This window comes from Psammomys obesus, unplaced genomic scaffold (genome assembly GCF_907164565.1).
Source record: "Psammomys obesus unplaced genomic scaffold, mPsaObe1.curated_primary_1811, whole genome shotgun sequence".
In the NCBI taxonomy this organism is placed as follows: domain Eukaryota; kingdom Metazoa; phylum Chordata; class Mammalia; order Rodentia; family Muridae; genus Psammomys; species Psammomys obesus.
Window position 1 is genome coordinate 44031346 of NW_026591086.1, and position 18084 is coordinate 44049429.

Consider the following 18084-nt stretch of genomic DNA (forward strand, 5'->3'; position numbering starts at 1 on the left):
CCCCCCCCCCCCCCGAGGAGGAGCAGTCTGTTAGGCCACAGAGGAAGATACCTGATAAAACAGGGTCAGATGAAAGGGGAGGAGGTCCTCCCCTATCAGTGGACTTGGAAAGGGGCAGGGAGGAGACCAGGGAGGGAGTGTGGGGTTGGGGAGGGAATGAGGGAGCAGGATACAGCTGGGACACAGAGTTAACAAAATGTAACTAAAAAGAAAATAATAATAATAATAAAAAAGTGAAAAAAAAATAAAGATGTAATGATGTTGTTTAATGCCTGAAGCAACTAGTAGAGAGCAAAGAGAGATTTTTGGGAAGGGTGGAAAACAGAAAACTAAATCATGTTGTGTTTGATTCATAATCCAAGTTTAAAAATTTGAAGTAAACACCTCAGGAGTTGGTATATACAATAATTGAGTAAATCAAGAAACATAAACCTGGGGAATAAGGCACTGGTGGCTTACACCTTTAATTCCAACACTGCGGAGGCAGAGGCAGGTGGATCTCTCTAGGCAGTCTGGTGTGCACAGTGAATTCCAGGATAGCCAGAGGTACACAAAGAGAGACCCCGACCCCTCTCAAAACAAAGCAAAACTAAAAGAAAACATTAAAAAAAACCAAAAAATCAAAACAGTCACACTAACAAAATGGATATAAGGAAAGTGATTGATAATAAAGATCAGTAAAAAAATGATGAAGAAGACAGGATGAATGGGACAAGATCTCTAAGTAACTTAGATGCAATGACCAAGAAGATAATTTTTCTCTTTCTTCACCCCAGCATTGCTTATTTCTGGACATTGTGAACATGCTTTATATTGTATGGCCAAGGGCCATTATAACCACAAGTCCTCTTATTACAAAAATAGAGGTAGGTCAGAATTAAAGAAGTAAATGTGACAGTGTAGAGAAGATATGAGGGACAGAGTCGCACACACACACACACACACACACACACACGTACACACACACAAGGAAATATAATTTAATATTACAATAGAGCATAAAAATCTGAAAATGGAAGCAGTTTCAACTGAAAGATAAGAGGGTTGCCTCTTCCCAGGAGGCCCTAACTGTGGCTCAATATCCCCAACACTTTCCTTTTAAGGTTTACTTTTGAACTCCAGAAGGGTGCAACACAATTGTTTTCCTGTTTTAAATTAGTTTGTCTGTGGCAATTATCCCACTGTAAAAACAGGCAAAGAATGGAAAATGCAGCTACCTCACGAGAAGACTTACAACACAAATACAAGCAGAATCACCTTTGATTTCTGCATGTTCCTTGAAGATAGCGGAATGAAGAAGGTAGCAATTATCACCCAGAGATATTAGCATGCATTTTGACCTGGGAAGTGCCCTGTACTCATGTGTATTGCAGGAAAGCATGAGAGAACAGATACTACAAGTTGCCCTAAGCACCCTCGGTGATTGAAGTCTTGTGAGGACTTTTCCGCAAAGCTCAGCGCTCACATCATCTGGGCTGCAAAAATAAAATGATAGAGTCAGCCCCCAAAGGAACTTGATCATGGACATTAAAAATGTAATAAAGGTAGCCTATTAGACTTTCTCTTATATGCTCTCTAGCTTTGATTCCCTTCCCTGTCTACCACAAACTGCAACATGGCACAAAATAATTTTTAAAAAATCTTATTTTTAATAAAAACAGTCATGTAATTATTAGTAATAGCAAATGCCAAACAGGAAATAAAATGGCCAAGAAAAAAATAATTTTAAAGAGCTGAGCATTATAGTTGAGTCCAATAAATCTGGGAAGTTAAAGTAGGAGTAGAGAAATTGAAGGCCAGCCTGACGTACATGGATTGTCTTGTAACAAAACAAAACAAAGTAAAATGTCATTGTAACTCACCAAAATGACAAACAGTTCACATTTTATGAAGAAAATAAGTGATGTGCAAATTTGCAATACTCAAGGTTATTTTCTTTCACCTTGGAATCTATTATGACTTAGAGTATAATAGAGACTGGATTTCAAAACTCCTATGACAGTTGCTTTTGTGTGAATGTTGTTTTTACTTCCTCAGAAGACAGGATGAGATAAGAGCCATACCCAAGCTTTACAAATGCATGGCTTCGGCTGAGCCCAGAGCATTTCTGCCTAAATATCCCTAGGCCTAGGCCTGGATCTTCTACCCTCTATACAATCTAATTTTCTGCAAGCCTGAATTTTGAAGGCTTCAGCTTCCAGCCTCCGTGTGCTAACCTAATCCGAGAATGTTTTCAGCCTCTGAAACATACTGAAGAATAAGCTTTCTAGTTCTTTCTGAACTCAGGCTGGTTCAGCTCATCTGTTCTGGCTGAAAACTCCTCTCCAAGCTAACTGATTAGAACTGGCATTTCTCCACTTCTCACTGACTTGCTCCGCTTGAAAAACTGCCCCAGAACTCCACAAACTAAACCTCATAAACTCAAGTGAACTGCACAAAACTGCACCTACCTTTCTTTACTGTACTCTCAAACTTTATTGTACTGTGTCCAAGAACTGTCTTGTTCTCTCTATGCTGCTCCTAAGTAGCTTCTCTTTCCTGTCTGTTCTCATGAGAGTTGGGGGTACCCTATCTCTGATTCATTCTGTCAAACCTTTCTCTGGATTCATCACTTTGTCCCTCAATTAGATATAATTGTTAGTGATTAAAGGTATGTACTGAAAGCATATCTATATTCCAGCCAGAGGGACTAAAGATGTATACTAAATGTGTGTCTATATTCCAGCCTGATCACACAGACCTAGGTCTTCAGATGTGATCCCTTGCCAGAGTAGCCATATTGCTAGATTAAAATTCTCTACATATTTGAAATGCAAATTATTTTTCCTATTATATTGTAATTCAGTAAAAAGAGCAAAATAGATAGATTGATATGTAAATATTTAGACTTGAAATACTTTAGAAATTTTATTTACATCTATCATGAAAAGTTTATCAGCATTGGTACAGATTGATAACTGAAGACTGAAAATCAATGATATAAAGAAAATGGAAAATAAGAATTTTCTGTTGTTAATCTGTACAATTAGAGCCAAGAAAGAGATAATGAATATCATTCCTAGTTTTATGCTACAAGAGGAATCATGTGCAGTAAATACTGCTTAATGAATCCTTAATGTGTCTGGCCTGGAAGAGATTGGGTTCTGAGACACTGAATTCTAATAGAAACTAGTTTCAATTAAAGCTTTCTGTGGAATTCCGATCAGGTTTTAATTTTAAATATTATCAAAGATTTTTAGTAAAAAGTGTTGGTATCAAAATTGCTCTCTAGGTTATTTTATTATTAATTCCATAAATAAGCAAAAATAAGTAAATACTAAATAAATAAACAAAAAAAAAAAACCAAAAAAAACAAAAAACCTGAGTATGTTTCCTACAGAAATGTCTCTGTACATTCATTGCACTACCTCTAAAATTTGTACATATTTTTAGGTTAAAATTAGGCTTTCAATTTTAATGATTTGTTTCATCGGATTCTCTTTAATCAGGTCAGTAGCATTTTGTCCTCTATATTGTCTTCTTCTCAGTTTTAAGATATTTTATCTTAATTAGCACATTATTACATTATTATACCCATTGCCTTCCTTCCCCTCAATCCCACATGTGCTCTCTCTTTTCAACATGTGCATGTCCCTGCTCTACGTCACCCTCAAATTTGTGGCTTCTTTGTCTTTGATTGTTATTTGTACACACACACACACACACACACACACACACACACACACACACATAAATTCCTAAGCACTTTGGAAATTCCAAAAACTCCACAATGATGCTGTTGACCACCAATTCCACATTTTTGTTGTAACCTAACTGGGGGGATGTTCTGAATGTAATGAAATGCTCCCAGCCTCTTTAGAGCTTTATTTCCTCTTTATCCTAGATTAACTCATCTAGTCATTTTATCTTTATCAGTATTATTTAGTATTTATAAATCATTGCTCCAAGTTTTCATGGAGCTAAACAGAACTGAAGTCTGCCTGTGTCTTCCTCTCTTTCTTTAGGAAGCCCACTGCAGCCCCTCCCTCTTCTTCTCCCAGTCCTACCTACCCTCCCACTTCTCCCCCATGCTCTTTCCCTAGTCCCCTAATAAGGGAGGACCTCCTCCCCTTCTATCTGAACCTAGCTTATCAGATTTCATCAGGACTGGCTGCACTATCTTCCTCTCTGGCCTGGTAAGGCTTGCTCTGCCATTAGGGGGAGGTGATCAAAGAGCCAGCCACTGAGTTTATGTCAGAGACAGGCCCTGCTCCCCTTACTAGGGAACCCACTTGGAGACTGAGCAGCCTATTGGCTTTCTCTGGGCAGGATGTTAGTATTTATATAAAATGCCATGCACACATCTAATCTTAATCCAGTGAAGTTTATTGGATGGAGATGGACATGGATAGAGAGAGAGGGAAGGAGAGAGACATGGTGGGGGGATGGGGCACCCTGACAGAGAAGGGCAGAGCAAGAGGGCAAGAGAGTTAGAGGGCAAGAGAGACAATGTGGCAGGTTATTCCTTTTATGGAGCAACAGAACCACACCTGTGAGATGCACCTAGCTGGCTGGTGAAACATGATGACATCATAGGTTGCTAGGCAACTCAGAAGCAGGCTTCCTAAATACAAACACAGGGGCTCTAGGTCCTCTCCATGCATGGTTCTTGGTTGGATTATCTGTCTCTGTAGACCCCTCTGGGCCCAGGTTTTATGACCCTGTTGGTCTATTTCTGGAGTTCCTGTCCCCTCCAGGTCTTTCTGTCTCCCTCTTCTTCCATAAGATTTCCTTCGATACCCTGGTGGGTAAGGTCTTTCAAAGGGACCCTGTGGAAGGTACCTATTCTGTTCCTATCTTCTACTTTTGATGTCTATCTTGTTTCCCCTTCTGAGTGAGGTTTCAGCCTCTTCCCGGGGGTCCTCCTGAGGGCTAATATCTAGCATATTAGAATAACTAAAGATATTAAACACCAAAACAAAACAAAACAAAACAAAACAAAAAACCAAATAATCCAATTTAAAGAGAGTGTCCAGAGCTAAACATAATTCTCGAATATCAAATGGCAGAGAAACACTTAAAGAACTGGTCAATGTGCTTAGTCATCTGATGAATGAAAATCAAAATGACCCTGAGATTTCACCTTACACCCATCAGAATGGCTAAGATCAAAAACTCAAGCAATGACACATGCTGGAGAGGTTGTAGAGAAAGGAAAACCCTCCTCCATTGGTAGTGGAAATTTAACCTTTTACAACCACTTTGGAAATCAATCTGTAGCTTTCTCAGAAAGTTAAGAATAGTGCTACCTCAAGATTCAGCTGTATCACTCCTGGGCATATAACCAAAAGATGCCCCACCATTCAAGGACATTTGCTCAACTGTGTACATAGCAGCTTTATTTGTAAGAGCCAGAATCTGGAAACAACATAGATGTCCCTCAACAGAGGAATGGATACAGAAAGTGTGGTACATTTACACAATGGGATGCTACTCAGTAATGAAAAACAAGTACATCATGAAATTTGCAGACAAATGATAGGAGCTAGAAAAGAACACTCTGAGTGAGGTAACCCAGAAGCAGAAAGACAGAAGATATATACTCACTTATAAGTGAAATATTTCTTACTGCTAGCTTTGATTTTGAATCTATAAGCTTTCTTAAAATGTAAATATTCAAAACAAAACTTCTTCAATTCATATTCGTTTCCATTTATATATATTTATCTAGTAATTGATACTTATGAATAGGGTAAAAAAAATGTGTGGTGAACAATGTCTTGGGGAACTGTGAGAGAGACTCGGGGGCAGGGAAAGAAGAAGAAGAAAAGAAGAAGAAAAAAGAAGAAGCAGAGGGCCTATTTTGTGCCTCCTGTGACAAACATTTACATTCAATTGATAAGGCATGTTTCTTATTGTTGGACATCACAATGTAGCTATAGAACCCAAGCTTGTAAGTGTACCCTGAATCTATATATGGCCTTCTGCTTTGCTGTCATGCTCTCCCAGATACAACTGTCTATAGCACATGCCAGGAGATTGTGTTTAAATTGGTCTTTCCTGAGAATGCTCCAGGAAAGGGCTGACCTGTTAACATTTAGGATGTGCTTACTGGCATTTATTTACATGTTTTTTTCTGAACTCAAACAAGTTTCTTTCGATCATTGTTATCTTTGGTACATTTGTGTATACATGTACACTGAAATTGAAGTAAGCTTGTATAAAGCTTTATTCTAGAGTCTGTTCCATCGTTTCAAGCCCTCAGATAGCAGGTCCAGGAGACAGGATCTGCACAGGTCAGCAAAAAATGTAGACAGGGTTGCAAAAAGCAAAATGAAAATTGAACCTGGATGTTGACAAACAAACCTGTTGGGGGATGGTATTTTTCACTGGGTATACAGATACTGATTTCTGTGCCCAGAGACCTGTTTGCAGTCCAGACACAGGCATTGTCATTTCTATGAATAATGTCCTGTTTCTCTGATTGGTTAATAAAGATGCAACGCAGCCTATAGCTGGGCAAGAGAGGACATGAGGTAGGACTTCTGGCCAGTCAGAGGTTCTCAGGAAGAGACTAATAAAAAGAAGAGGTGAGGAGGAGGTCTCCATGTGTAGTCAGCCATGAGGATGTAGCAGAAACAGCCAAGGCGAGACTAAGATGGCAGGTAAGTGGTTGTAAGTGATCCCACCAGCAATAGAGGAAGGTTCCCCTTTCTCAACATCCCTTCCAGCATGTGTTGTCAATTGAGTTTTTGGTATTAGCCATTCTGATTGGTGTAAGAAGGAATCTGAGTCATTTTGATTCTAATTTTCCTGATGACAAAGAACATTGACCATTTTTTTAACTTTTTTTAATTTTTTATTAATTATACTTTATTCATTTTGTATCCCCCCATAAGCCCCTCCCTCCTCCCCTCCTTATCCCACCCTCCCTCCCCTTTCTGCATGCATGCCTCTCCCTAAGTCCACTGATAGGGGAGGTTCTCCTCTCCTTTCTGATCTTAGTCTATCAGTTCTCCTCAAATGTGGCTGCATTATCCTCTTCTGTGGCCTGGTAAGGATGCTCCCCCCTCAGGGGGAGGTGATCAAAGAGCAGGCCAATCAGATTATGTCAGAGGCAGTCCCTCTTCCCATTACTAGGTAACCCACTTGGACACTGACTTGCCATGGGCTACATCTGTGCAGGGGTTCTAGGTCATCTCCACGAATAGTCCTTGGTTGGAGTATGAGTCTCTGGGAAGTTCCCTGTGTTCAAATTTTCTTGTTCTGTTGCTCTCCTTGTGGAGTTCCTGTCTTCTCCAGCTCTTACTATTTCCCACTTCTTACATAAAATTCCATTCACTCTGCCCAACAGTTGGCCATCAGGCTCAGCATCTGATTTGATAGTCTACAGTGCAGAGGCTTTCGGAGGCCCTCTGTGGTAGGTTCCTAGTTTGTTTCCTATTTTCTTCTTCTGGCTTTCAGAGGCCCTCTGTAGCAGGTTTCTAGGTTGTTTCCTGTTTTCTTCTTCTTCTGATGTCCATCTTCTTTGCTTTTCAGGTGGGGATTGAACATTTCAGTTAGGGTTCTCTCTCTTGCTTGGTTTCTTTAGATGGATAGATTTTAGTGGGTTTGTCCTATGTTGTATGTCTATATGAGTGAGTATATACCATGTGTGTCTTTTTGCTTCTGGGACAACTCACTCAGGATGATTTTTTCCAGGCCCCACCATTAACCTGCAAATTTCATGAACATTGACCATTTTTTAAAGTATTTCTCAGCCATTTGATATTCCGCTGTTGAGAATTCTGTTTAGCGTTGTTCCCTTCTGCCTCTGTCATAAACTAAATATTGCCTGCTTTTTGATCTCTGGCCCTTGGTGGTGTGGGCTTGCTAGGCCACAGAGGAAGAGGATCCAGGCAGTCCTGATGAGACTTGATAAGCTATGGGCAAATGTCAGAGAAGGAGAGCTCCCCCTTGCAGTGGACTAAGGGAAAGAGCTAGTGGGGAAGAGGTAGAGAGGGTGGTACTGGGAGGAGATGAGGGAGGGGTCTTTAATTGAGATATACAATGAATAAATTATTAAAAAATCAAAATTTTAAAAATTAAAAAGAAAAACCTTTGCAAACCTTGATAGTTGGACACTGAGAAAAAAAGGAAGTTGAATGAAATCTTTCTCTTTCCTTTTTAAATAATAACATTGAAATAAAAACAGTAATGTAAAATAAAGCTTTTTATTCTGGAAGCAGTAAATACTGAGAAAATCTACTCTTTTGGTTAGTGGATGAATTCTCTGTATTTTCTTCTAATAAAATTCTATACCTGCCCTCCCTCCCCAAAATAAAAACAATGGCAATTAAGACTGAGCACATGAATAGGAAGTAGTCAGGCTAGTAAAGATGGGTTAGAATAGATCAGTATCAATCAGTATCCATCAAAACAGGGTTTCTTTTTGTAGCCTTTGCTGTCCTGGACTGGCCATGTAGGCCAGGTTGGCCTCACACTCAGGGTGCTGGGATTACACATGGCCAGCTGTAGTGTGGTAGAGCTTAGTAATAAATGTAATATGCCTCTGTGTCATTGTCTGAGAGCTAGCATGGGTAATAGAAAGAAGGACATTTCTACATAAACTCTCCCAAAAGCCAGCCATTAGGGTATTATTATTTTATATTCTTAATTGACTTTTAAATTTTTCCTGTATGTGGAAATGAATTTTTATAGCATGTAATGAGACACATTCTATGATGGCATATTAAGGATCTGTCCTACAGAGTATCCATTCAGCTATCTATAGAAAAGAAAAAGTCCCAAAACCAAAACCAAAAGTAAACATCAATTTTGCGAAATGACAATTTAAAGGTAACTTGAGAAACACAAAATATTTGTATAAAATATATTGTATGAATACTTTGTTTATATATATATATATATATATATATATATATATATATATATATATACCTTTTTTTGTATATGGACTTTATTTATAAGAAGCTACATACAGTAAGACCAGTTATGAAACAATCAAGCAAAGTTACATTCAAAATATTTATCTCCTTTGTATTTTGCAATCTTGAAGAAAATACTATCGATTTTTTTTAATAGATGAAGAATATTCACATCTATTTACTTTTTCACATCTATTTTGTTCCCAATTCAGTGCAATTCAATCATTTCTTAGTAGGATGACTAATACTGCCTGCTATTTGAGATATTGTCTCTACCTTCACTCTCTAGTTGCATTCATTTTTATCAAAATATCATATTAATATTTCCCCCACCACAGAGTTATTTGACTTCATAGCATTTAAAACAATAAGACAAATCCCTACACCTTACATACCTGATCTATAATCATCCTCTTCTACCTTTTGCCCTAGCTTTAATATGATACTGTAGTCTTTAAGCTTCTATGACACTGACATTATTTATGTTTCACTCAACATGTAAGATAATACAGACTAAGCACACATGAACACACACACATACCTTTACCTTCTTTTCTAGGCTATTGTCTCTTAAAACTTTCAGCCTTTTTTTTTTTTTTTTTTTTTTTCAGATATCACCCAACATGAACTTCTCTCTGTCTGCTTTCCCTATTTCCTTCAGGAATGTGAGATTCACATGTCTGGAACGCTTGTTAATGAACAGTTTCAAACTCTATTCTCAAGAATACTTTAAGGATGAAGGTTGTTATTCTGTAAATAGCAATTGAATATTAAATATCTTTAGCTGATTTTATTTTTTTATTTAATTTTATTTTTTTGTCAGTTACATTTTATTAACTCTGTATCCCAGCCGTGTCCCGATCCCTCATTCCCTCCCAGTCTCTCCCTCCCTCCCTCATCTCCACCGTGCCCCTTTCCAAGTCCACTGATAGGGGTGACCTCCTCCCCATTCATCTGATCCTGTTTTATCAGGTATCTTCAGGACTGGCTACGAAGTCCTCCTCAGTGGCCTAAGAGGACTGCTCCTCCCTTGGGGGGTGGGTAGGTCAAAGAGCCAATCATTGAGTTCCTGTTAGAAATAGTCCTTGTTCCCCTCACTATGGGAAACCAATTGGTTACTGAGCTACCACAGGCTACATCTGAGCAGAGGTTCTAGGTTATATCCATACATGTTCCTTGGTTGAATGTCAGTCTCAGAAAAGACTCTGTGCCCAGATATATGTGGTCCTTATGGAGCTCCTATCTTTTCCCCATCATACTAACTCCCCTTCTTTCATATGATTCCCTGTACTCTGCTGAAGGTTTGGTCATGAGTCTTTGTATCTGCTTTGAAAACACTCTTTAGCTGATTTTAAATGCTACTTTAACCTCTTTATGTTAAACTGTAAGTGTATTATGCTACATTAGTAGTTAATTTACTAAATATGTGCTTTTCAAAATTAAACATGAATAGGTGTATTCTATTAGGAATCTGTTTCTTTAATGCAGTAAAAATATGAGGGAATAAAAAAGAGGATGCAGAACAGCAGATGCAGAGCATAATAGCTTTCCTTTTTGTAACAGAAGCGAAATGCAAAGCTCTTTCAGTGTAAAGTGATTTGGGAACATGCCAACAACAGACACTCTGCCATGATCAGAGTACACTGGTATGCTAAAACCTCTCACTGGGACTGGCTCTCCTGTTTCTAACTGTGAAATGTAAAATACTGCTTTAAAACTCTCTTCTATTCATGTTGACTGGTTTCTAGCCTAGTAGTTTATCTAGGATGCTTATCACCAACCCATCTGATGGAACACGGTAAGGCAGGAAAAATGTCACAGTTCTGCACGGGATCATACTATGACAAAAGTAACTGAGAATCAAAGGACAAATTTAGAAATTACATTTTTTTTCTGTAGCCATTATATTTTGAAAATTCCATTTAGGAGTGTTCTCAGACCTTTTGATTTGATGACCAGGCTTTGCCTGACCATTATTCCTTTACCTTTCCTCTGTATGTATGCCAAGAATCATTTATTATTATTACGAGAATTGAATTAACGACACTGACAGCTTTAGTTAAAGAGTAAAAAGCAGAAAATGGAACGTAAGCCTAAGACAATATGCTATATTGAAGACTCTCTACTGATTTTCTCTAAAATTATTACATGTGATGAAAAGGACACAGAAATTGTGGTAGGGCTTGGGCTTCTGGAGGTTATACCAGTAAACCAATGAAACTGAGCGAAGAGGCCTCTTGGTTTGGTCAAAAAGACTGTCCAGCTCTTCATATGATGCTTTGTCCAGCATCAGCTGTAAATTCTTTAAAAAGCCCCAGATTAGCATTTTGATGGTATTGTATTTCCTGTGACCACATCTATTCTACAGGGTCTCTATGTATTCTCCCCTTGTCCTCCTCTGCTCCCTTGTCCAGTTCCTTTCTTTCTCTCTCTTTCTCTCCCTCCTTCTTAAAGTCCTATCTATGAATGAAAAATAAACGTTTCCCCAAAGCTCTGTGCCCATGATTTTCATTCTTTGCTTTACTGTCTTGTAAATCTTCCTGGATCCGAGCTGCCCATGACAAGATCACCAAGGGGTGAAAAAGCCTCTTTTATTCTCAAAGATCCTGAAATTCCCATACAATATGGTGGTTTGCTCATCCTTACCAAGTGCAGAGAGCTGGTGATATTTCAACCATAATTCTTTGATAGTTAGTTGAGGCAACCTACTCAACTACTAGATTCAAAGAGCTCTCTGTAATTAAATATTATTTGTACCATGTTAGGACAAATGTCATTTACCTTTAAGGGTAAGTATAAATATTTATTTATAAAATCCCTGGTGAAAATTTAGCAATGAAATGCATAAAGAATGTCCTTAAGGATGTTGAACACTTTTCTCCTAATAAATGAATCTGAACAAATAGATATGTATTATTATAAAATAAACATTAATAATAGATATGTATATTTTTCCTATCTTCAGAAGTTAAAGTTCTGAGAAAAAATTTTAAAATAACACATTAAAATTAACAATTGAATTCTTCCATTTAGAATACACATATATTGGAGAGGCTTCAATCTGGATATATAATGAATAAATTGTGAAGAAAAAAATAAAAGAAAATTTAAAAAGTTGATAGATAGACTAGGAATATACCTGTATGAAGATAGAATGATTATAAGTCATAATATGCATTTATTTATATTTTATGATTTATGATATAAAAGAACTAAATGCCTTTTACATTATGAAAGATTGTAGTCATTACAAGAGAGAAATTATTCTTGAATTATCTTTCTGTATTTCTGCTACTGAAAATCTTTACCCTTTGACAACTATTTCCTAATGAGAAAAGCATGATTATACCAAATTTCTATGAGGTTATCACTTATCAATTCTCTTTATGAGTCTGTGCTCTTAGTATGGAGACATACTGCTCTGTACAGGGTACAAGAACCAACCGAGGGTCACCATCTATGAGAACTTGACTAGAGAAAAAAGGGAATACTCTAACAATAGATTGATGGTAGAATTTTGTTGACAACAAATCATATGTTACTGAATGCAAATATGTTTTGTGAAGTTTAGGGTCATGTGAGAGATGAATTTATGGGTCATATTGAAGGATGTATAACTGTGCTTTTATTTTAAAGGTCTATGGTAAGATATTTCTAGTATTGTGAGCCTCTGGAGAGGCTCAATGAGTAAAGAAAAACTGAACATGATGGACATATAGCAGATGGTCCCTCAATTTCACAGTAGGATTAGCACAAAACTTGTCTTTACAAGTACTGTGCATGTTTATTTTAGGGTAATACATTTTGCATATTCACATATACTTTGAAATATAATAGATTTGGGGGAATTACAATATAGGTGGTATGGCAATTCTGTATTCCTTATATCTGTTCTTTGAGAAACTACATGTTTTTTCTTCAATTTTGTTTTATCTTTTTTTCAATTTTAATTTAATTTATATTTATGTATTCCAAATTATTCACTTTCTATTCCCATTGCAGCCCTCTCCCTCATCTCCTCTAAGTCCCACCCGCCCTCCCTCTTCTACCCCTATGCCCTTTCCCTAGACCCCTGATAGGGGAGGACCTCCTCCCTTTCTATCTGACCCTAGCTTATCAGGTCTCATCAAGGCTGGCTGCATCATCTTCCTCTGTGGGCTGGCAAAGCTGCAACCCCCAGTGGGAGGTGACCAAAGAGCCAACCACTGAGTTCATGACAAAAAAAGACCTTGTAGCCCCTACTAAGAAGCCCGCATGGAAACCGAGCATCCTATGGGCTTCCTCTGAACAGGAGGTCTAGATCCTCTCCATGCATGGAAATTGGTTGGAGTATCAGGCTCTGCAGGATTGCCTGGGCCCAGGTTTTTTGGATCTGTTTTTCTCCTTGTGGAGTTACTGTCCTCTACAGGTCTTCTTATCTCCCTCTTCTTCCATAAGGATTCTGGCACTCTGCCCAACGTTTGGCTATGAGTCTCAGTATCTCCTTCAGTATCTTGGTAGGTAGAGTCTTTCAGAGGTCCTCTGTGGAAGGCTCCTGTTCTGTTCCTTGTCTTCTCCTATTTCTGATGTCTATGCTGTTTGCCCTTCTGAAAAAAGATTAAGCATCTACCCTGATTTTTGACAAAAAAGCCTAAACCATTCAAAAAAAAAAAAAAAAAGACAGCATCTTCAACAAATGGTGCTGGTCTAACTGGATGCCTACATGCAGAAAAATACAAATAGATTCATATTTATCACCGTGCACAAAGTTAAAATCCAAGTGGATCAACATAAAACTCAACATAAAACCAGACACACTCAATCTATTAAAGAAAAAGTCAGGCACAGGAGACAACCTGAGCAGAACATCAACAGCACAGGCTCTAGGATCAACAATCAATAAATGGGACCTCAAGGAACTGAAAAACTTCTGTAAAGCAAAGGACACTGTCATCAGAACAAAAGGACAGCCTACAAAGTGGGAAAGGATCTTCACCAACACTGTATCTGTAGGTAGGTATTATAACATATGTATATGAAAAAGCCACTTTCAAGTTTATGTATATTGTTAGAATTTTATTTAAAATAGAATGTAAACATAGTTGATAATCAAAATCTTTCTTGACATGTCACACACTTCAGAAAATCAATAAGCATATCAATTTTCTGATATTTAATTGAAAAGACAAGTAATTATATGATCACTATTTCTCTAAAGAATAAGTAGAGCATAAAGTCTTATAAATCTATGAAAATAAATTAGCATAATATATCCAAGTATTTCCATCTTCTGATAAATGTGAATGGTGATTGATTTTAATAGCTAAAAGATATATATTCAATTTTCTTCTCTAAAACATTACTGGACTTCTAATGAATTAACCAGTATTTTTAATCAATCAATATGAGAAATAGTACAAGATGTAATTACAGCAAAATGTTCACCTTTCCTCTAGATAGAAACAGTTTCTAATACACTACCACTGTAAACTGAAATTGCTATACATTCAAAGCATAAATCTGCATAGGACATGCATCTTCCATAGCTTGTCCTATCCAAAACATTCTTCTCCAGTCTGGCCTGACTGTCCCTTTTTCAGTAACCAACAACAAATCTCTATTATACCATACCCAGCTTCCCCACACATTTGGATCTGGCACATCTTCTCCAGGAACTAACCAGGTGGAACTGCCTGATCATTTCCATCAACTCATCTTTAGCCCACGACATCTAGCTTAGGTCTCACATACAGTGCCAAGGCATGGTTTGACTAATGCTGCTGTGTTACAACAAACTGTAGGCTTCCTCCAGGACATAGCAGCTTAACCTGAAGCCCACAGGACACTTCCATGGCATACCCAATGTCTCAACCCAGAGATCTATTCCCACAGTGATGGCTTGACCCAGACTACCCATCGAGTACACCGGTCATGCCTGCTCTATCCCATTGACTACATTCCACCTTAACATTCCCAACATTTAGTCTCAACCCACATGCATATCCTTTTCTGCTCCAACTCAGTTGGTCTATATCTGACAGAGAATAAACAAAAAAGTTCACATCATAAAAATACTGACAATATAAAAACGGTGTGTAAAAAGTTACCAATGATTACATCAGGAGTGGCTGCATTGTCATCTTCTGTGGCCTGGTAAGGCTGCTCCCCCGTCAGGGGTAGGTGATCAAAGAGCAGGTCAATCAGATTATGTCAGAGGCAGTCCCTCTTCCCATTACTATGTAACCCACTTGGACACTAAACTGCCATGGGCTACATCTGTGCAGAAGTTCTAGGTTATATCCATGCCTGGTACTTGGTTTGAGTAAGAAGGAAGTAGAGGAGGACCTCCCCTATCAGTGGACTTGGGGAGGGGCATGCGTGAAGAAGGGGGAGGGTGGTTGGGACCGGGAGGGGAGGAAGGAAGGGCTTTTGGGGGGATTCAAAGTGAATAAAGTGTAATTAATAAAATAAAATAAAATTTAAAAAATACAAAAAAAAAACCTTGCCAATGAGAATCACCCACATGAAACAGAATTTAAAAGAACAACCAAAAACTTCATCAAATAATTCAGAGTTAACAGAAAACACAAAGAAACATCACTGAAATTAAGGAGATAGAGTTTAAGAAGAATAAATGCTTGAATGATGCTCACAAAATCACATACATTATATTATACATATAATATACATGATTCAGTACATATCATTTTCAATGATACAGCATTGAAAATGAAATTTAGTAAAGACACAGATATATGGAAGCATACTCAGGATTATATGAAGTTGAAATTGAAAAATCCAAAACCATACAATGGGAAAAACACAAAATCTTCAACAAATGGTGCTGGTCTAACTGAATGTCTACATGCAGAAAAATGCAAATAGATCCATATTTATCACCCTGCACAAAACTAGAGTCCAAGTGGATCAAAAGCCTCAACATAAAACCAGACACAATAAATCAGTTAGAAGAAAAAATAGGGAAGAGCCTATAAGGCATTGGATCAGGAGACAACTTCCTGAACAGAACACCAACAGCACAAAGTCTAAGATTAACAATCAATAAATGGGATCTCATGGAACTGAAAATATTCTGTAAAGCAAAGGACACTGTTGTCACAGAAAGACAGCCTATAGGCTGGAAAAGGATCTTCACCAACCATATCTCTGACAGAGGACTAATATCCAGAATATAAAGAGGACTAATATAATATAAAGAGGACTAATATCCAGAATATAAAGAACTAAAGAAGTTAAAAAGCAAAAAATCAAGTAATCCAATGAAAAAATGGGGTACAGAGCTAAGCAGATAATTGTCAATTGAGGAATACTGAATTTCAGAGAAACACTTAAAGAAATGCTCCATGTCCTTAGTCATCAGGGAGATGCAAATCAAAACAACCCTGAGATTTCACATTACATCCATCAGAATGGCTAAGATCAAAAACTCAAGTGACAGTGCATGCAGGAAAGGTTGTGGAGAAAGGGGAATGCTTTTCCATTGCTCGTGAGAATGTAAACTTGTACTACCACTCTGAAAATCAATCTGACTCTTTCTTGGAAAATTAGGAATAGCAATAGCGCTTCCTCAAGATCCAGATATACCACTCCTAGGCATATATCCAAAAGATGCTGAAGTACACAACAAGGAAATTTGCTCAATGATGTTTATAGCAGCTTTATTCATAATAGCCAGAAGCTGGAAACAACACAGATATCCCTTAACTGAGGAATGGATACAGAAATTGTGGTACATTTACACAATGGAATACTACTCAGCAATTAAAAACAAGGAAATCATGAAATTTGCAGGCAAACGGCAGGATCTAGAAAAGATCATACTGAGTGAGGTATCCTAGAAACAAAGAGACACATATGATATATACTCACTTATAAGCAGATACTAGATAGATAATATTGGATAAGAATACTAAAATCTGTACACCTAAAGAAGCTAAGCAAGAAGGAGATCCCTGGATAAGATGATCAATCTTCATTCAGAAAAACAAATGGGATGCACATTGGAAGAAGAAGAAAACAGGATAGGAGCCTACTACAGAGGGCCTCTAAAAGACTCTCCCCAGCAGGGTATCAAAGTAGATGCTGAGACTCATAACCATACTTTGGGCAGAGTGCAGAGAATCCTATAAAAGGAAGGGGAGATAATGGAACCCGGAGAGGACAGGATCTCCACAAAGAAAGCAATAGAACCAAAATATCTGGGTGCAGGGGTCTTTTCTGAGACTGATACTCCAACCAAGGACCATGAATGGATATAACCTAGAACCCCTGCACAGATGTAACCCATGGCAGCTCAGTCTTTAAGTAGGTTCCCTAGTTAGGGGAACAGGCACTGTCTCTGACATGAACTCTGTGGCTGATTCATTGACCACCCTTCCCCGAAGGGGTAGCTGCCTTGCAGACCACAGAGGAGGACATTGTAGCCAGTCTTGATAAGACCTGCTAAACTAGGGTCAGATGGAAGGGGAGGAGGACTCCCCCTATCAGTGGACTTGGAGAGAGTAATGGGAGGTGCTGAGGAAGGGAGGGTGGCATTGGGAAGGAGTGAGGGAGGGGGCTACAGCTGGGATACAAAGTGAATAAACTGTAATTAATATAAAAAATTCATTAAAAAATATCAAAATCCAATGACCCAACCAGAAAACTCAGAAAAAAAAAAACTTTTTTTTTTATTTTGACTGGATGAAATAAAATAATATCTGGAATCAAAGAGAAAGATGGTCTTGACCAAAGAAAGAAGAATAAAAAACCAAAACAAAACAAAACAAACAAAAAACCAAACCAAACCAAAACAAAACAAAACAGAAAGAAAGAAGTGGGACACCATGAGATACCTTTTTAGGAATGGGTGATTGAAAGAATTCCATTTCAATGGCATAGACTGGATTTTCAAGAAGTTATAGAAGAAAATGTCTTAAAATTTAGAAAAGACACCCAATACAGATAAGAAACATAGAACACCAACTAGACAAACCCATAAAAGAAAATCCCCACAGCATGTCATGTTAAAAACACCAAGTCTCCAGAGCAGAGAACGTGTTTTCATATTTAACACACCAAGTCTACAGAGCAGAGAACGTGTTTTGAAAGTAGCAAGGAAAACCAAACAAACTATAAAGCCTTTTGTCTTTTGTATTCTTTAACTTGAAGAATGCTAAAGGAAATCACTGTATAGATC